Below are 15,608 nucleotides of genomic sequence, written 5' to 3'. Positions count from 1 at the left end.
AGGAACGCATCACCTTCAAAATCCTAGCCATCCCACACAAATGTCTCAATACTGCACCCCTGTGTCTTTCCCATAGATTTGCTAAACCCATCTTGGGCAGACCTACAAGAACGGCCTACACCAACATGGTCACTGTTCCCAAAATCTCCAGGTCCCACGCTGGAGGCTCTAGCTTCCCCTTCATCACTGCCTCCCAATGGAATTCCCTACCAACACACATAAGGAGCACTGAATCACTTACAGCCTTCAGGAAAGCCGTCAAAACGTGGCTGTTTGTATAAAGGGGCCTCCTGGGTTTTGGTGGACGCCTTTCTGCTTTAACCCTGCACTCATGCACCGTTACCTGTTGGTATACCATGAGTTATGATTGTCGCTGTCTGTCCTTTACCTATGTAACTGCCTCCTTTTCGTTATGCCCATGTTATGCTCTCTGTAACCCAAGAGCTATCTTCCATAATGCTGTAACAAAGAGATGTAATGGCAACGGTGGGCTGTAGCTTGCTTTAAATATATAAACAAATAAAAATATAACTTATATGCACTATATCAACTACAAAGTGAGTACCAAATTGTGTCCCTGTGCAGACTAATAGAGATGTTAGTGAGTTTTGTGGAAAACGTGGCCCAAAAGAAGGGTTTGTGGGTGCGCACCACTGAAATAACAAGAGCTACCGTTAATTTTAAAGGTATAGGAACGGCTGCAGCTGTGTGGTTTGACTGGTGATTTTCCACTATCACCTGTATAAAACTAAAGCTTGAGAGGGTGCTAACCTCACAGACTGCGCTCAGTCATACATATGCCACAACAATGTGGTATTGATTTAGTAGGGTTTTTGAATTTGGAAAGTATGTATGAGAGACACCTGGTAAGTGTTTAGAAAGTAGGGTTCCTGTATTTCAAATCCAACAAAAGGGCAAAAGTATTATTTGCAAACATTTCGATTTTAAACAAAAAGAAGGGTGAAAAGCCACGCTTTGATAATCAATTAGTCATGCATAGAAGGAACTTTGTCACACTTGATTATTTGCACATAAAGTAGATATACATTTAGAAAAGAAACTTGTTTTCGCCAACACGTGTTTCAACCTAACTAGGCCGTCCTCAGGGCGTAAAGTTTGTGATAATTAGTACAGTTAACACATTCAATCGGCAATCCTTGTTTGCAGAGAGAGTCTGGGAAGGGAACAGGCACAGGTGGGGAGGGGCGGGGGAAAATGCAGGATAAAACCATGTAATTGGGTAGAGGGAAACAAAAAGAGAAAGTGATTAAGTATTAATGACAGGACAAGTGAACTTGACCATATAGGTTAACATTTTCATAATTAACTATTTTTAGCAGTTAATATAGTTCTTAATATTCAACTAGGGAGCTTGTGTATGAAAAAGCACCGGCATTTGGCAATTTCTCAATATGTTAATGTTTACTTTCCGCATATTGATGGAAAACAGGGGGAATGGTTAGTTTGTATCAGTCAAAACACCATACATACAAGTTGCCGTAACTAAAAAGATCTAAAGGACCATGCTTATCATAAACGTGTCTCAGAGAAAGTGAATAGTGATAAGTTACCTTATGTGCAGTTATGCCTAACGTCTTTAGACCATATACTTTCTTCTGGCGTTAATATGTAAATCACATTGGCAGTCCATAGTTTGTTTTTTACTGAAGATCAGTTTCCTAAAAGGACAAGAAAGTTTGGTGTAAGCCTAATTGTTGCAAAGTCCTCACTCTATTATGAAATGTGAGATGTAGATGCTGCAGCGAGCTTAGCTCTTTTATAAAGGTTTACTTGCAGAGTTACCTGAAAGGTCAATATTTTTGTTGCAAGTAATTGCAAATGTCCAACATGATTTGCCGTTATATGTTCATGCTGTATTCTGAAAAAATAAAAATTAGATGTGTGTAAGGTATGGGCATTTAGTTTGCTTTACCAGTTTCGTGCGATTATGGATGAAAGAGTGCCCGGCATGTTATTATTTGGAGCTTACCGGCTAGAGTGCAATCCACCGATTGTTATCTTGGGCCGTGTCTGAAGCATCGGCGAGTACTTGCCGTTGCTATAGTAGCGTGACGAATTCTTCCGGTCACGTGATGCATCACGTGTCCCAGAAGTGAGCAAGGATAGCATTCGGATTGTAAAAAATGCGTGCAAGTTTTGTTATCAGTATGCCAATTTCGGGAGAGTTGGGCAAATGAGTGATTTAGTTGATAATAATGCAGCCGATATCTACGTGCTCGAGTATCCGCAATGTTAATGCTCAATGGTCTAAGAGGTAAACTGGTCATGTGATTTGTCACCTGTCCACGGTTACTAGGCAACTGTAGCTAAACAGGAAGGGTTCGCCAGTATTCGAATTTTCCTGCACAGACTTGTTGTATGAGTTTGACTCGGATACAAAGCGGATACGACTAATAGTTATTTGTTTGAAAAATAAGGCTTATAATGTCACTCGGCCAATTTTAGGGAAAAAGTGCTTTAGTAGAAATCAAACTAAAGTGTGGTGTATCAACCGGATATGGCAAATTTGCATCAGTTGCATATATTTCTAAAGTGCATTTGGCAACCCAGATCTATATTGTTCAAACATATAAAGTTTGCGATTTGCGTCCTGTTCGGTGGCATTCCAGATATATTTAGCTGCATATCTTGCATGAATTTTACAGACATTATTTGACTGCAAGTTATCCAAATGAGCGATTCTCTTAATATTTCAAACATTTCTTAGTGCAGTACCGAGTTAGACATGCTTCAGTGTATGTAAACTTTCACAGAGTTGCAGTTAGTGATAGGTCTCCATCAAATTTGGGTTGGCAAGTGTACACTCTGTCGTTTAGGTAAACGGGCGAGGAAGGGAGACATACAGGAAAAAGGCTCACCAGATCAAGTCTCAAGAATGTCAGACCAAAACCCATACTGAAAGTTTAGTTATCAACCTATCTGACAAACGCCTCTCTCACCAACAATCAGCAGTGCTGAACTATGGCCTCTCGTTTGCACCTAGTACGGAATCAGACATGACAGAGGCTCAAATTGACTTATATAAATTTACTAGGAAGCTCAAATTAAAGAAATTCTTCCATAATAGACCAACATGGACACAGCCAGAAATAATGTTACCTATCAGCAAAAAAGTATTCAAGAAATAGAGAATATACAGTTGCTTTCTAACCTAACTGAAGAAGATCCTAAAACTATGTGTGATATACAGAAAGAACTAGGTATACATCCATGGAATTTAGACATGAAAGAACATAAAAAGAAATCAAAATTCATGCCACCATTTGGAGGGGAGAATGTCATTGATACATTCTACAAATCGGTCACCAAGGACATCATATACATATGGACCACATTAAACCAAGTATTAATAGCAAGAAGTCTAACTTGACAAAGAATGAACAAGAAGCACTACAAGAAATATGCAATGATAAGTCTATTATCATAAAAGAGGCAGACAAAGGGGGAAACATACTCATCCTTAACAGGACAGACTACATCAAAATGGCAGAGGAACACTTATCCACCCCTGGCTGTTATAGGAAACTTACCAGTAACCCTACTAATTTGACTGTGAGAGAACTACAACTGACGCTACAAGAATGGTATGACCAAGGGCTTCTAACTGACGATGAAAAGGCATATTTATCTGTAACCAAACCAATAATGCCTACAATATATTTTCTGCCAAAAATTCACAAACCTTTTGTGCACTTACCAACAGTAAGACCGATAATGAGTGGACAGGGAGGGGCCACAGAGGCATTAGCTGACTATATTGACAGCAGCATCAAAAACCTGATACCAAGAATTCCAGCATATCTCAAAGATACTATGCACACACTTCAAATTTTGAAGGATATCAAATGGAAAACCACTTATGCTTTAGTAACATTAGATGTGTCAGCACTCTACACATCTATTCCACACACCCTGGCCTTGGAAAAAATAGATTTTAGCTTCAGGACTTTTTCTGCTTCCCACTATACACATGTACAAATGATCAAAAATCTATTGGACTTTACCTTAACACATAACCAATTCATTTTCAATGGTGAATACTTTTTACAAACAAAGGGTATATTGATGGGTGCAAAATACGCCCCATGTCTAGCCAATTTATTTATGGCATAATTTGAGGAGAAATACATTTTCAATAATAACCCCTTCCAACATAATATTACCTGGAAAAGATACATCGATGATGTTGTATCCATATGGGAAGGCACAAGGAATTAATTTGAATCCATATGGGAAGGCACAAGGAATTAATTTGATGGTTTTTTAAATTATCTCAACCATGACACCTTTTGGGATTAACTTCACAGGCCAAATAGATACACATGAGATTGTGTTTATGGATCTAAAAATTAAAATTGATGTTGAGGCAATACATACCTGTACACATAGGAAGGACACTGCAGTCAACTCTATTCTTCATGCATCTAGTAGTCATAAGCGCAGTGTTGTAGAAAACATACCAAGAGGAGAATTTCTCAGATCGGAGCGGAACTGCAGCCAATTTACCAGTTTTCAAAAAGAATATAAGTCCATTGGCAAAAGATTTCAGGCAAGAGGGTACTCTAAACGCCTAATTAGACAAACGACCAAACAACCAATTCGATTCAAAAAGTGACTAGACAAACGCTATTATAAACAAAACCAGAAGGAGAGAAAACCGAATATCCCAAATTGGTAAACTTTACTATCTTGTGAGTATTTGGTAATAAATTAATTTACCAAATGTTGAAGAAACACTGGCACTTACTACTTTTGGATACAGATCTTAAAAACTACATTTCGGAATCCCCTATCATCATTTTTACAAAAGCAACCACCTTCAGAAATTTACTATGCCCTTCTTTCCTCAAATCAGAGCCAATTGGACAGGAGCACTGGCTAACGTCAAGGACTCAGCCAGCAGGATTTTACAAATGTGGAATGTGCAACTTTTGCAAATATACACTATCAAACAAAAATATTCAAATGCCATGGTGGCCTGGAAATTAAGATTAAGGATTTTATTAACTGCCGATCAAAGTTTGTCAAATACAGTCTTCTTCTCAAACCCTCAATTGGAGGCTTGGAGGGTTTTTCATAATTCAGATATACAGGTAGCACTGACGTTTTACTTAGAACCAAAGGTTCCAGTAAGGATGACAACCTGTCTGTTAAATTTGGAGGTGCGCAACCAGGGGCAAAAACCTCTAAGGCGTCCATTGCATGCTGGATTTTAGCTTGCGTTACAGAGTCCTTCTCCTTGCATGGTAATCCTGCTTCTAGAGGTCTACATGCTCACTTGGTCTGAGCTAAGGCTGCCTCAGTGATTTTTCAAAGCCTGGTCCCATGGGATGTTTTTGCTAAGGCTGCTGCGTGGTCTTCACCTTTTGCAAACATTATTGCATTGATACCAGCTCTAGAACAGACACTAGGTTTGGCTAGGCTATCCTTTGGAATCCATTTGCTTGATCGAGTTCCTTCCTCCATAGGAGATATATGCTTAGTAATCTCCTAGAAGTATGGAGGAAAGGGGACGAGACATAGGAGTAAATAAATGTTACCGTTGTGACTACTATACTCGGAGTCCAGGCGTCTGCAACCTTTGGCTCTCAAATGTTTTTTTACTACAACTCTCATCAGCCTTAATCGGCATAATCCTTGATGTGAGATCATAGATCTTGTAGTTCAAAACACCTGGATGGGCCACAGGTTGCAGACCACAGTATCTATATTCCACCCCCCCCCTACACCTACATATTCCACCTCCTAAAACAATATGTCTAGCTTAGCCTGTCTAACTTTGGGGGTGGGAGGACCTGGCGGGTGTTGCCAGTGGACAGAGCTGGAGTGCGTTGAGGCCAATTCCCATGCTTGCGTGGGCCCACCCCCCAAATTTAAATGTTTGGATGCACATTTATTTTTTCTGTGTGAAACCCACCTATCTCGTTCCGATCGGAGAGATACCCATAAATCTGGAGGAAAGGGGTTTATAGATTAGGTGTACAGTAGTCCCTACGGTTAGTAATCTTTGTGCATTTGCAAAAACGTAGACAGCTCCGCTCCATTTTTTGCTCCAGCTAATCAATGCCAGTAAGATAGCTCACTGGGTTGAATGCTTACTCCTGCGATCTGCAGGTCCGGATACCGGCAAAGCCAACTATATCTATCATCCTTCCAAGGTCAGTAAATGAGTACCAACTTCCGCTGGGCGATAATTGTAATATGTCCTACGTACAGAACCAAATGGAGCATCAGTGAGTGACTTCCTGAGCCAATCTCAGTCTGAGAAGAGCCAGGTTTTGATGACTTAAAGCCTCAATAGGCCAGGAACCATAACCTTCATAACATAGGGGGTAAGAAAGAGAAGGAAGATCCTCCCAGTTTCTTTTAAAATATTGCTTGACTGTATCTGTCAAATGGGATGAAGGTATATGTTTTTTTGTGGGTTGGTGTCTGGTTTATAAAGATTGCTAAAGACATAACCCTAGCCATTTATGTAGCATTTTTGGTCAATGCATCGTCAAATTATACATCTAGACTGTGAATAGATGAGCAAAAAAGCTAAGAGAGGTCATGCCCCTGCTATGGTAATCTAACCTAAATGTTGATGGTACAAATGTATTTGGGTCTAGCTCAGCCTTTCTTCTGAGATTGGTGAAAGGGCAGATGTTTGTGGTTCTTTTATTTATTGGGTATTTATAACGTGCCTATACAGCCAGTGGTGTTTCAAGGCGCATCAAGACAAAGAAGGGGAACGGGGATGAAGAAAAAACAAAAACGTTCCCATTAGGCCTTGAGACATTCGGATTGTGCAAGTGTTGTAACATGAAATACAGGGGAGGTGGGGGAAGTGTCATTCGGGGAGGAACAGGGATGAAAACAAACAAAACAAAAACGTTCCTACTAGGCCTTGAGACATTCTGATCGTGCAAGTGTTGTAACATGAAATACAGGGGAGGTGGGGGAAGTGTCATTCGGGAGGAACAGGGATGAAAACAAACAAAACAAAAACGTTCCTACTAGGCCTTGAGACATTCTGATCGTGCAAGTGTTGAAATATGAAATGCAGGGAGAGGGGGAGGTGGAGAAGTGCAGGTTGGGGAGGAGGAGGCGATACTGAGGAGGGAGGGGGGAAACGGTACATTAATTGCAAAGTGAACCAGTTGAAACACAGCACAAGGTTGGAAATGAGGAAACAACATTGGAGTGGGTGCATACAAAAAAAGCCTCACCTCATGGTTTAGGGGGCTTTATCAAGTATGCATGTACAAGTAGGTGAAATGCAACATTGGAGTTGGTGCACAATTTGGGAAAGCCTCACCTCATGGGGCAAGGGGCTATATCCTTTGGTGGGCCTGTGAGGATTTGATTTTGATTCATTTGTTAGCGCCTACCAAACAAACCTAATCGCGCCTGGGCGTCGATGAAATAAGCAACCATAAGTATGCATTCATACTGATACTATCAGATCTAATGGTTTTTGCACAAACCAGTAACTAACATCTGTTCCGTTAGGGAATACAGACGGAGTCTTCACAGCCTTACCAAATGCAGTAAGTGTTTTCCTGTCTCGAATGGTTCCTGGGAGCTTACTCCATAGTGTTGGAGGAGAATGTGATGATACAGGAACCCTTTTGGCAACCGTGCCTTGCAATAACTATAGTCACGGAAGCTTCTCTCACGGGATGGGGGTCTCATATGAGCGATCTGACGATCTGCAGACCTTGGTGTCCATCAGAATCAAGACTACACATAAACCTGTTCGAGCAGAGGAAGAACGGACTGGTGCTGATGGCCTTTTTGCCGTCCATATAGGGGAGGAACACCCTGATAATGATGGACAACACAGTGGCCATGCATTACCTCAAGATAAGAGGAGATGTAAGGTCACTACCACTGTGCAGGGAGGCAATGCAGCTCTGGTTTTTGGTGCTACAAAATGGGGTCTCTCTATCAGCTGTTCACCTAGCCCGAGAAGAGTACACATTGGCGGACACTCAGGGCAGGCAGAGCATGATCTCCCAGGAGCGAGAGGTGACTCGAAGTCCTTCTACAGATCTTCACACTCTGGCGAACACCAAGTGGCTATGTTTGTGTCCAGTATCAACAGGAAGTGTCACCTGTTCTGCTCCAGGGAATTTCACCAGAGAAGCTCTGGGGGATGCATTCATAGTGGACTGGGAATTTTCACCTCTGTACGCGTTCCCTCCAGTCCCTGTCATTTCTCATGTCATCAGGTGGTTGAAGAAGTTTGGGAAATACATGATCCTGATGGCTCCGGATTGCGCCAGGAGGATGTGGTACCCAGTCCTTCTAGACATGTCGATCTTCCCTCCATTCTGCCTTCCTCAGTGAGTGGACCTACTCTCCCAAGTGGGTGGCCATCATCTTCACCCTGAAATTATAACTCTTGACACTTCATGCCTGGTTTCTGCGAGGTTAAGATATTAAGATTGGGACCTCCCGGAAGAAGTTATGGAAGTGCTGCCTTCCGCTAGAAGACCAGCAACAATAAAGCACTATACCACTGCAGTTATAACACATTTTGCAGCTGGTGTAGGGCTAAAGATATAGGTCCTTGCTCTTACAATACTCTTACAATACACTTGGAATGCTGTGCAAAAAAAAGGACTGACAAATATATTTCCATTGGTCCCTTTTCGGGTTCCGTCCTGGGATTTCAACCTGATAGTAACTTTTTTGATGGGAGCTCTATTCCAACCTCTCCATTCTTGTCCTCTCAGGTTAATAACCTTGAAAAACATCTTTTTGGTAGCCATCACTTATGCTCGCAGAGTGAGTGAGCGAGCTACAAGCCTTGCCATGCAAACCACCATTGCCTATATTCTCCAAGGAGAATGTTGTTTTGAGGGTTCGTCCCTCCTTCCTTCACAAGGTAGTGTCTGAATTCCTGAAAATGTCTTAGTTTCTACATTTCTAAGATGGCAAATGTCAGACAAGATGACCAACTATTTATTGGTTATATGGGCCACAGGCTAGGCCAAGCCGTCACCAAACAAACTTTATTGCGTTGGATCCTCCTTTGCATTTTGGAGTGCTAATCCATTGTGGGAAAAGATGTCCCTGAAAATATAAGAGCCCATTCCACCAGAGGAGCCTCAACCACTTCGGCTCTCCAAAGAGGTGTACCAAAGCATTACTGATTGGACACACCGTTGGGCCAGGACACTCCATTTGGAACAGCTGTCCTGGACTATTTCAATACAAAAAAATCTAATTCTCCCACCTCCATCTACAAAACTGCTATGGGAGTCTATCTAAGATAAGCAATCAGTGGGAGGACACAATTCATAAGAACAAGTTACTTACTCCTGGTAATGTTCTTTCTGATGGATGTTCCTCATCACCCTCCCAGCCTACCCCTCTGTTTTGGGTGAACTTTTTAATACTTCTCTCTTTCAACGGCCATACGAGTTACCTAATCCTCAAGTCGGCTGAGCATAAAGAGGGAAAAACTAGGAACTGAAGCAACAGGCCCAGTGCCTGATATTTATCTTGTCATCAACATCAGGTCCGGACACAGGAATGGTAACCGTCGATGGACATCGAAACGATGCTGCACAGTTCCCTCTGCTGTCGAAAATGTTTCCAAGACTGCAAAGCAGGATATGAATATATCTAAGATGAGGAATCTGTGGGAGGAACATCCATCAAAAAGAAAATTACCAGGGGTAAGTAATGTGCTCTTCTTTACTAAAACAGGCATTATAACTAAAACACTATAACCTACCCCTGCAAAGGAAACACGCAGTACTGCAGAGTCATTGGCTACCTTAGGCTGACTTGTTAACTTGACTTTTTATTAGAGTAGAGATAACAAACATAGACAATTGGACAAAGAAAAATAAACCAAAAAAAGCTTTATAAAATGTCTTTGGCCAAGTTTGGGAATGGGGACATAACCAGTCTCTAGAACAAAAGATAATGCCACTTTTTCAGGGTCCATGGGATGCATGGGAATTGCACGTATTCCTGATGTTTTCTCCCTTAGTCTTTTAGAGATGGAATGGCAGCACTGAGCTGATCTTTTTTGCGCATTTTACAGGTTCAGGTTCTAGTTCACTGGTTCAAAGACTCATCAAAGCTGCTGGAAGAAATACCAGATCAAAACAGACTGTATAACAAGGAAGAGACATTCTTTTCATCATTATTAGTGCCAGGGATTCAGCAGTTGCCAATGCCAAGTGGCTTCAGGTAGTTTGTTGGGAAGTAATACAGTTGGCAAATGACACTGAACAAGGACTGAATGCAATGAAGGCTGAGATGCGAGCGATCAGGTTGATGATACTGCAGAACAGGGGTGTTGCTAGGTCTGAAAAAGATCTGGGGCTACTCTAATGTTGGGACAGTCGGAACTCTGGGCTAGCCAGTCTTTCGGTTGTAGTCCCTGAGATTCTTTCCGGGGCTACAACCAAAAGACCCGGTGCTATAACCCCCTGAGCACCCCCCTAGCAACGCCCCTGCTGCAGACCCGCTACATGCTGGATATACTTTCCGCAATGGCAGGAGGCATCTGCAAAACAAATTACGGATTCATGTTGCACGTACAACCATCCCCCCACCCCTCCAAAAACGCTGCCAACAGGTCTGTTACACAAATAATACGGGCCCTGCACGCTCTCGGCACCCGCATGTAAACAGAGGGTGGCATACAAAAAAGTGACTGGTTTGATTACCTTTTTTCCTGGGCACCATCGTGGATGGGGGCGATCGTGAAAATACTGGTACCAGGGATGGTGTTTGTGTTGGTGATCTTCCGCATATACCCGATGGGACTTTGATACTGTTCCAAAACAATGCCTAGCAATGCAATGATGATGGTTTCAATTGGGGTACATGGCGGACCTTGCGGTACAAAAGACAGCCAGGTACAAACAGATGACCCAAGCAAGCATGTCCTGCATGGTTGGGGTAGAGCAGCGTCTTCACCCCCCCCAGGCCCTGTCACCATTCCACCGCCAGACCCCAAGAACTATGAGGAATACTGGGTTGGCCTAGCAGGAGATGGAGGGTGCATATACCTCACGTGTACCCCAGAGCAGTATGCGCAAGTTGGGGAAAGTTTATGATCCATGTGCAAAGCATGGGTGCCCAAGAAGGGAACCTGGCCATACCAGGAAGCTGAGAGGTTGGAGAGGGAGAACATGGAGAAGGAAGAAGTTTATTAATGTGGGATTAATGACAATGGCGAATGTTGGGGAGAGGGGACGATCATACCAGGCCCCCAAGAGGTTCTGGATGAGGCAGAGGCATAAGAGTGTGTTGTAGGTGCTCGGGGAGGATATAGGACGGGTGTCGATGGAAGCTGCATTTTGGGTAGCTTATCATATATTTGGGTATAGATTACGCTGGGAGTGAAACACCATCTTAGAAAACAGCAGCCATTTTTAAATTGAGGCCTAGGCCCACGCTGCAGCCAGGGCAGTAGGCCTGAGCCCAGAGCATAAAAAAAAGTGTGTGCATGCAGGTTTGGGCTGCAGCGAAGACAGCCGTGGGAAGGACCAAACCCGTGGAAATTCACAAGCCTCTCATTGTTTCATACTATTAGCACATGTATCCCAGAAGGCGTGCACCCTGCAAGGCTATGAGGGGGCCAAGAGCTTTCTGTGAAAAGGTATCTGACGAGAAGGAGGGCACGAGCCTCTGATCTTCACCAGTTCAAACCATAAGTTATAGTGCCCAGATGCCCCGTCCCAAGACCCCAGCATTCCAGTGTACCAGCTGGCCCCAGAAGACTGACCATAAAACAGTTAGATTGACAATTTAACAGGAAGAGCACAGCAGAAAGCAGGTTCACCACATCCTGGCCACAGATAGGGAATGCAATGATTTGTGTTGGTAATTGCCAATTGGGAGCTTTGCGCCTGATGACGTACAAAGAAGTACCCCACATGGAAGAAGAGGTACAGGACAAGCTGGGACCAATGGCCTGGCATCCCTTATGGAGGTGCTATATGTATAGGGATGCACCAACCAGCCACCTGGATCTGTAACCTATGTAATCTGCGTCACTTATGACACTGTGTGCCTTTATAACTTGTTGCTTGGGCTATTTCTGTCAGTGTGCTCTGAGATAGCAGAGTTCTTCGCTGGTATGTATTTGTCTTGGGTGTGATTAAACCTTGTTCTCCTTGCAAAAGGTGTCATGGCTGGTTTTCCCTAGCGGGTTGTATTTTGTTATACATGTGTGTGTTGGAGGTCTGCCAGACAAAACCTAAGCAAGAACACCAGGGCCACTCGGGTCTGGACAGACGGAAGAGATCAGAGATCCCCTCAGAGACCAGCACCCTGACCAGATGACAGCAGAGCAACCACTCAGCCAAGACAAGGAAGAAGTGCAGGGAACACTTGAAAGCCCAAGGACTTTGAATTATTTTCATTTGACCATCAGGAGGCAGAGCCATAGATTAGAGAGGGGCAGGCTGATGGACTGTGGTCCTTCAGCATGCTGGAATTGCTCAACTTTAGTTTCATTAATTGTCCTCATTTGTTATATGACCTGTCTACCCTTAACCCGCACTTTCTGTAAAATCCTTTTGAAGCACGTTATCAGCGTCTCCAGTAGTCTGCTGGTCCTTTGGCCATGACAGCAGGCATACCGTTTGCATATCAAAACTGAGGATGTGTGCTTGTAACACAACTACACCGTGCCACCTCCACAAAACTGCAGGGGTAAAGTAAAAGGTTCAACCTGCAAGCTACTAGGTAGGCATAAAAAGTATTTGACCCCTCACTTCTCCACTAGCACCAGGCCCGGCTCCAGCAGGGGGGGTGGGGGGGGGGGGGGCAGGCCTCCCCAAGAAACTGCTCTGGCCCCCCCTAGCAAGGAGGCCTCTGCTCTGACCAAGAGTTGCTTGTGTACAGTTTTCTTTTCGTTCCGTTTATGAATGAAAAGGAAACGGTACACACTCTGCAGACAGCGCGCACAGTGGTCACCAGCTTAGTATAGAAGGCATACAGGCGTGCTATTAGATACCAATGTACTTGTACCATTTTGCACCTGATAGCCATTTAATACCTCTACAGCAGTGCCTGCGCAAAAGCCCAAACTGTTTGTATTGCCAGTGCTTGTTTTGGACCTGCTTTCCATCCCTCAGGGAATTTGCTAATCACTTTATGTTGGTGTTTCGATTCATTGGCAAGGTACCTTGTGGTGCGGAGCTTGCACAGTGCCATGTGGAATGACGCTCTACAGTGCTTCTATCTCTGGACAAGTCAATTGCGCAAGTCAGAATTTTTTGTGTAATCTGGCCTGTCAATGTCCTTGGGTGCATTACAATCACGTGGCCACGTAGTTACTCACACAGTAGCTTTTTTTTATTTTGCCCCACACGGTCACCATATTTTATTTTGCCCCACATGCACAGTGTCGCCGGAACACTGCGACATGCTGGCCGCTTTAGAGGAGCTCATGATTTTCCAAGGCTCTGAGACTTGTGGTGCAAGGTACAGGTGAGCTGAAGAGTCGTGCGCTCTATTTGAAATGTGCAGTCTTTCTTTTGAAAATCGCAGTTGGCTACGCGTATGCATTCGCAATGAGAATAAGCGTAGCAGATTTTGGGCTTACTGATGTCTTTAAGGTAGAGCTTCCGTACTTTGTCACTGTGCTGTACTAATCAATAAGCAGCACTAATAGGATATCTCAGATGCAATGCGTTTGTCATGCAAGTAAGACAACGCAGAGCAACACATACAGCAAGGCTGCTGCATCGCACAACCTTGGCCCACGCCTATGCATTGATTGAGCAGTGACATTCTGTAATTTCTGCACATGCTCTCACTATGGGCAGGCGTGGGCCAAGCAGCAGCGGCCAAGCCTAAACACCCTTGCTGGCACAATATCGCACTGCATGCAGTCATGGGGCCAGCTGCAGTGCCTATGCTTTACTTTGAAACTTGCTTGAGGTCCGAGTAGGAGTTGCAGGTAGGTGGAGGAGGCAGAGGCCAGTCGGCCGTAGCCCTGGGGTGGTCAGACGGGAGTTTGATGTATTGCTTACTTTTTTTAAATTGGCTGGCATTTCTATGAATATTGAGAAAATGCTCCTCTTGCAATGTCACAGATAATCCATATTTGAATGAGCACACATAAGAACAAAATACTCTTTTCCACTGCTCCCTCATGGCATGGGAGGAGTGGAAAAGAGTATTTTGTTCTTATGTGTTCTCATACGAATTTGGATTATCTGCGATATAGCAAGAGAAGCATTTTGCTTATCCACGTTGCTAATTGCGCTTGATTGAAAGCACACTCGAAGTGACAGGCCGACTAATAATGGGTAGTTTCAGGCCATTGGCTCTGGATGCCTGGGGCTCAATGTCCGATAACTGTGATTTGAGTAGTTGAGGCTTACCAGCTTCTGTCCGTTTCTCCCGCGGTGAACTGCCGAGAAAACTGCACTCTGCCTCCTGCACTCAACTGATGGTTGCTGGAAAAGTCATGGGCTCATTGTCAGTGGCGCTGTGGCTAATGTCCACACCGCTGTACTGACATTGAGTAATCCCTCGCTCACTGAGTGAGCCATGGAGGCCTCCATCTTGTTGCATGGGGTTTGAAAAAATCCCATACTGCATCCGACTGTATATATGGTAGTGACTCCTGGCCCAGGCTGATTATGTCAGCGGAGGTTGAATTACCCACTGCTGGCACAGTTGGGGGCACAGTCACCGCCCACAGCCCGAGCAGAGGAGCTGACACCGTCTGCAACACGGAGTAGGGCGTAGACACTGTCTGCAACACTGGGGGCAAGGGCACCTCCTGCAACTCTGGGAGGGGAGGTGCAAGATCCCCCTGCAACACTGCAATGGATTGGCATCCGACTTTCTCCCTTACTCACGCTCTTTCGATAATCGCATGATCACCCTGTTCAGTCTCCTCAGCTCCCCCAGTCCCCTCTCTTACTTCCAGCCTCATTCACTTTTTCTTCTGTGCCTCTCCTTTAGTCTCTTTTTTGGCTGGAAGATATTTCCCCCAAACTCTTCATACACTTAACAACTGCAGCTTGTCTCTCCCTGCCCCATCCTACTCATCCCCACATGTACCCATGTTTGTGATCTCTTCCTGTCGCCTTATCAGCCCCTCTACACTGCTCTTCCTACCCCTACTATCCCTATATTGTCTGGACTCTTGTTCACCCCGTCATACCAGCCCCCTTGCACCTTGCCTGTGCCACGTTCTCCCATTATTTATGTAGGTGGAAGGGGTGAATGCATATCTAGGGGTGTGGCAGGGTCCCAGGGTCACACTAGCATCAGATGCGATGCACAATCAATGTCGGAGAAGAGGCATAAGGCCTTAAGATACGAGGGGCGCAGAGGGGCATCCCTTCTATTATAGGAACACACTTCAGTGTGCCTAGAGCCCACTCCTGCCCTCCCCTCACCCCTAGGCCCATGCGCTCCAGCATTGTGGGGCATTGGGGCTGTCATAGCCTATCTTCAAAGAGGCCGCCAATAGAATGGGCAGGAAAGAGGCATGAGGGGAGAGGTGTGCGAGTACAAGGATGAGCCAGGCAATGGCAAGTACGAGTATGAGGGGGCAGAACGAGAGGGGGTCAGCGACGAAGAGAAGAATGAATAGGGGCAGGAAG

This window comes from Ambystoma mexicanum, chromosome 4p (genome assembly GCF_040938575.1).
Source record: "Ambystoma mexicanum isolate Mex_15411 chromosome 4p, UKY_AmexF1_1, whole genome shotgun sequence".
NCBI classification, from domain to species: Eukaryota; Metazoa; Chordata; class Amphibia; order Caudata; family Ambystomatidae; genus Ambystoma; species Ambystoma mexicanum.
The sequence above is the reverse complement of the archived record's forward strand: the minus strand, read 5'-3'. Positions refer to the sequence as shown.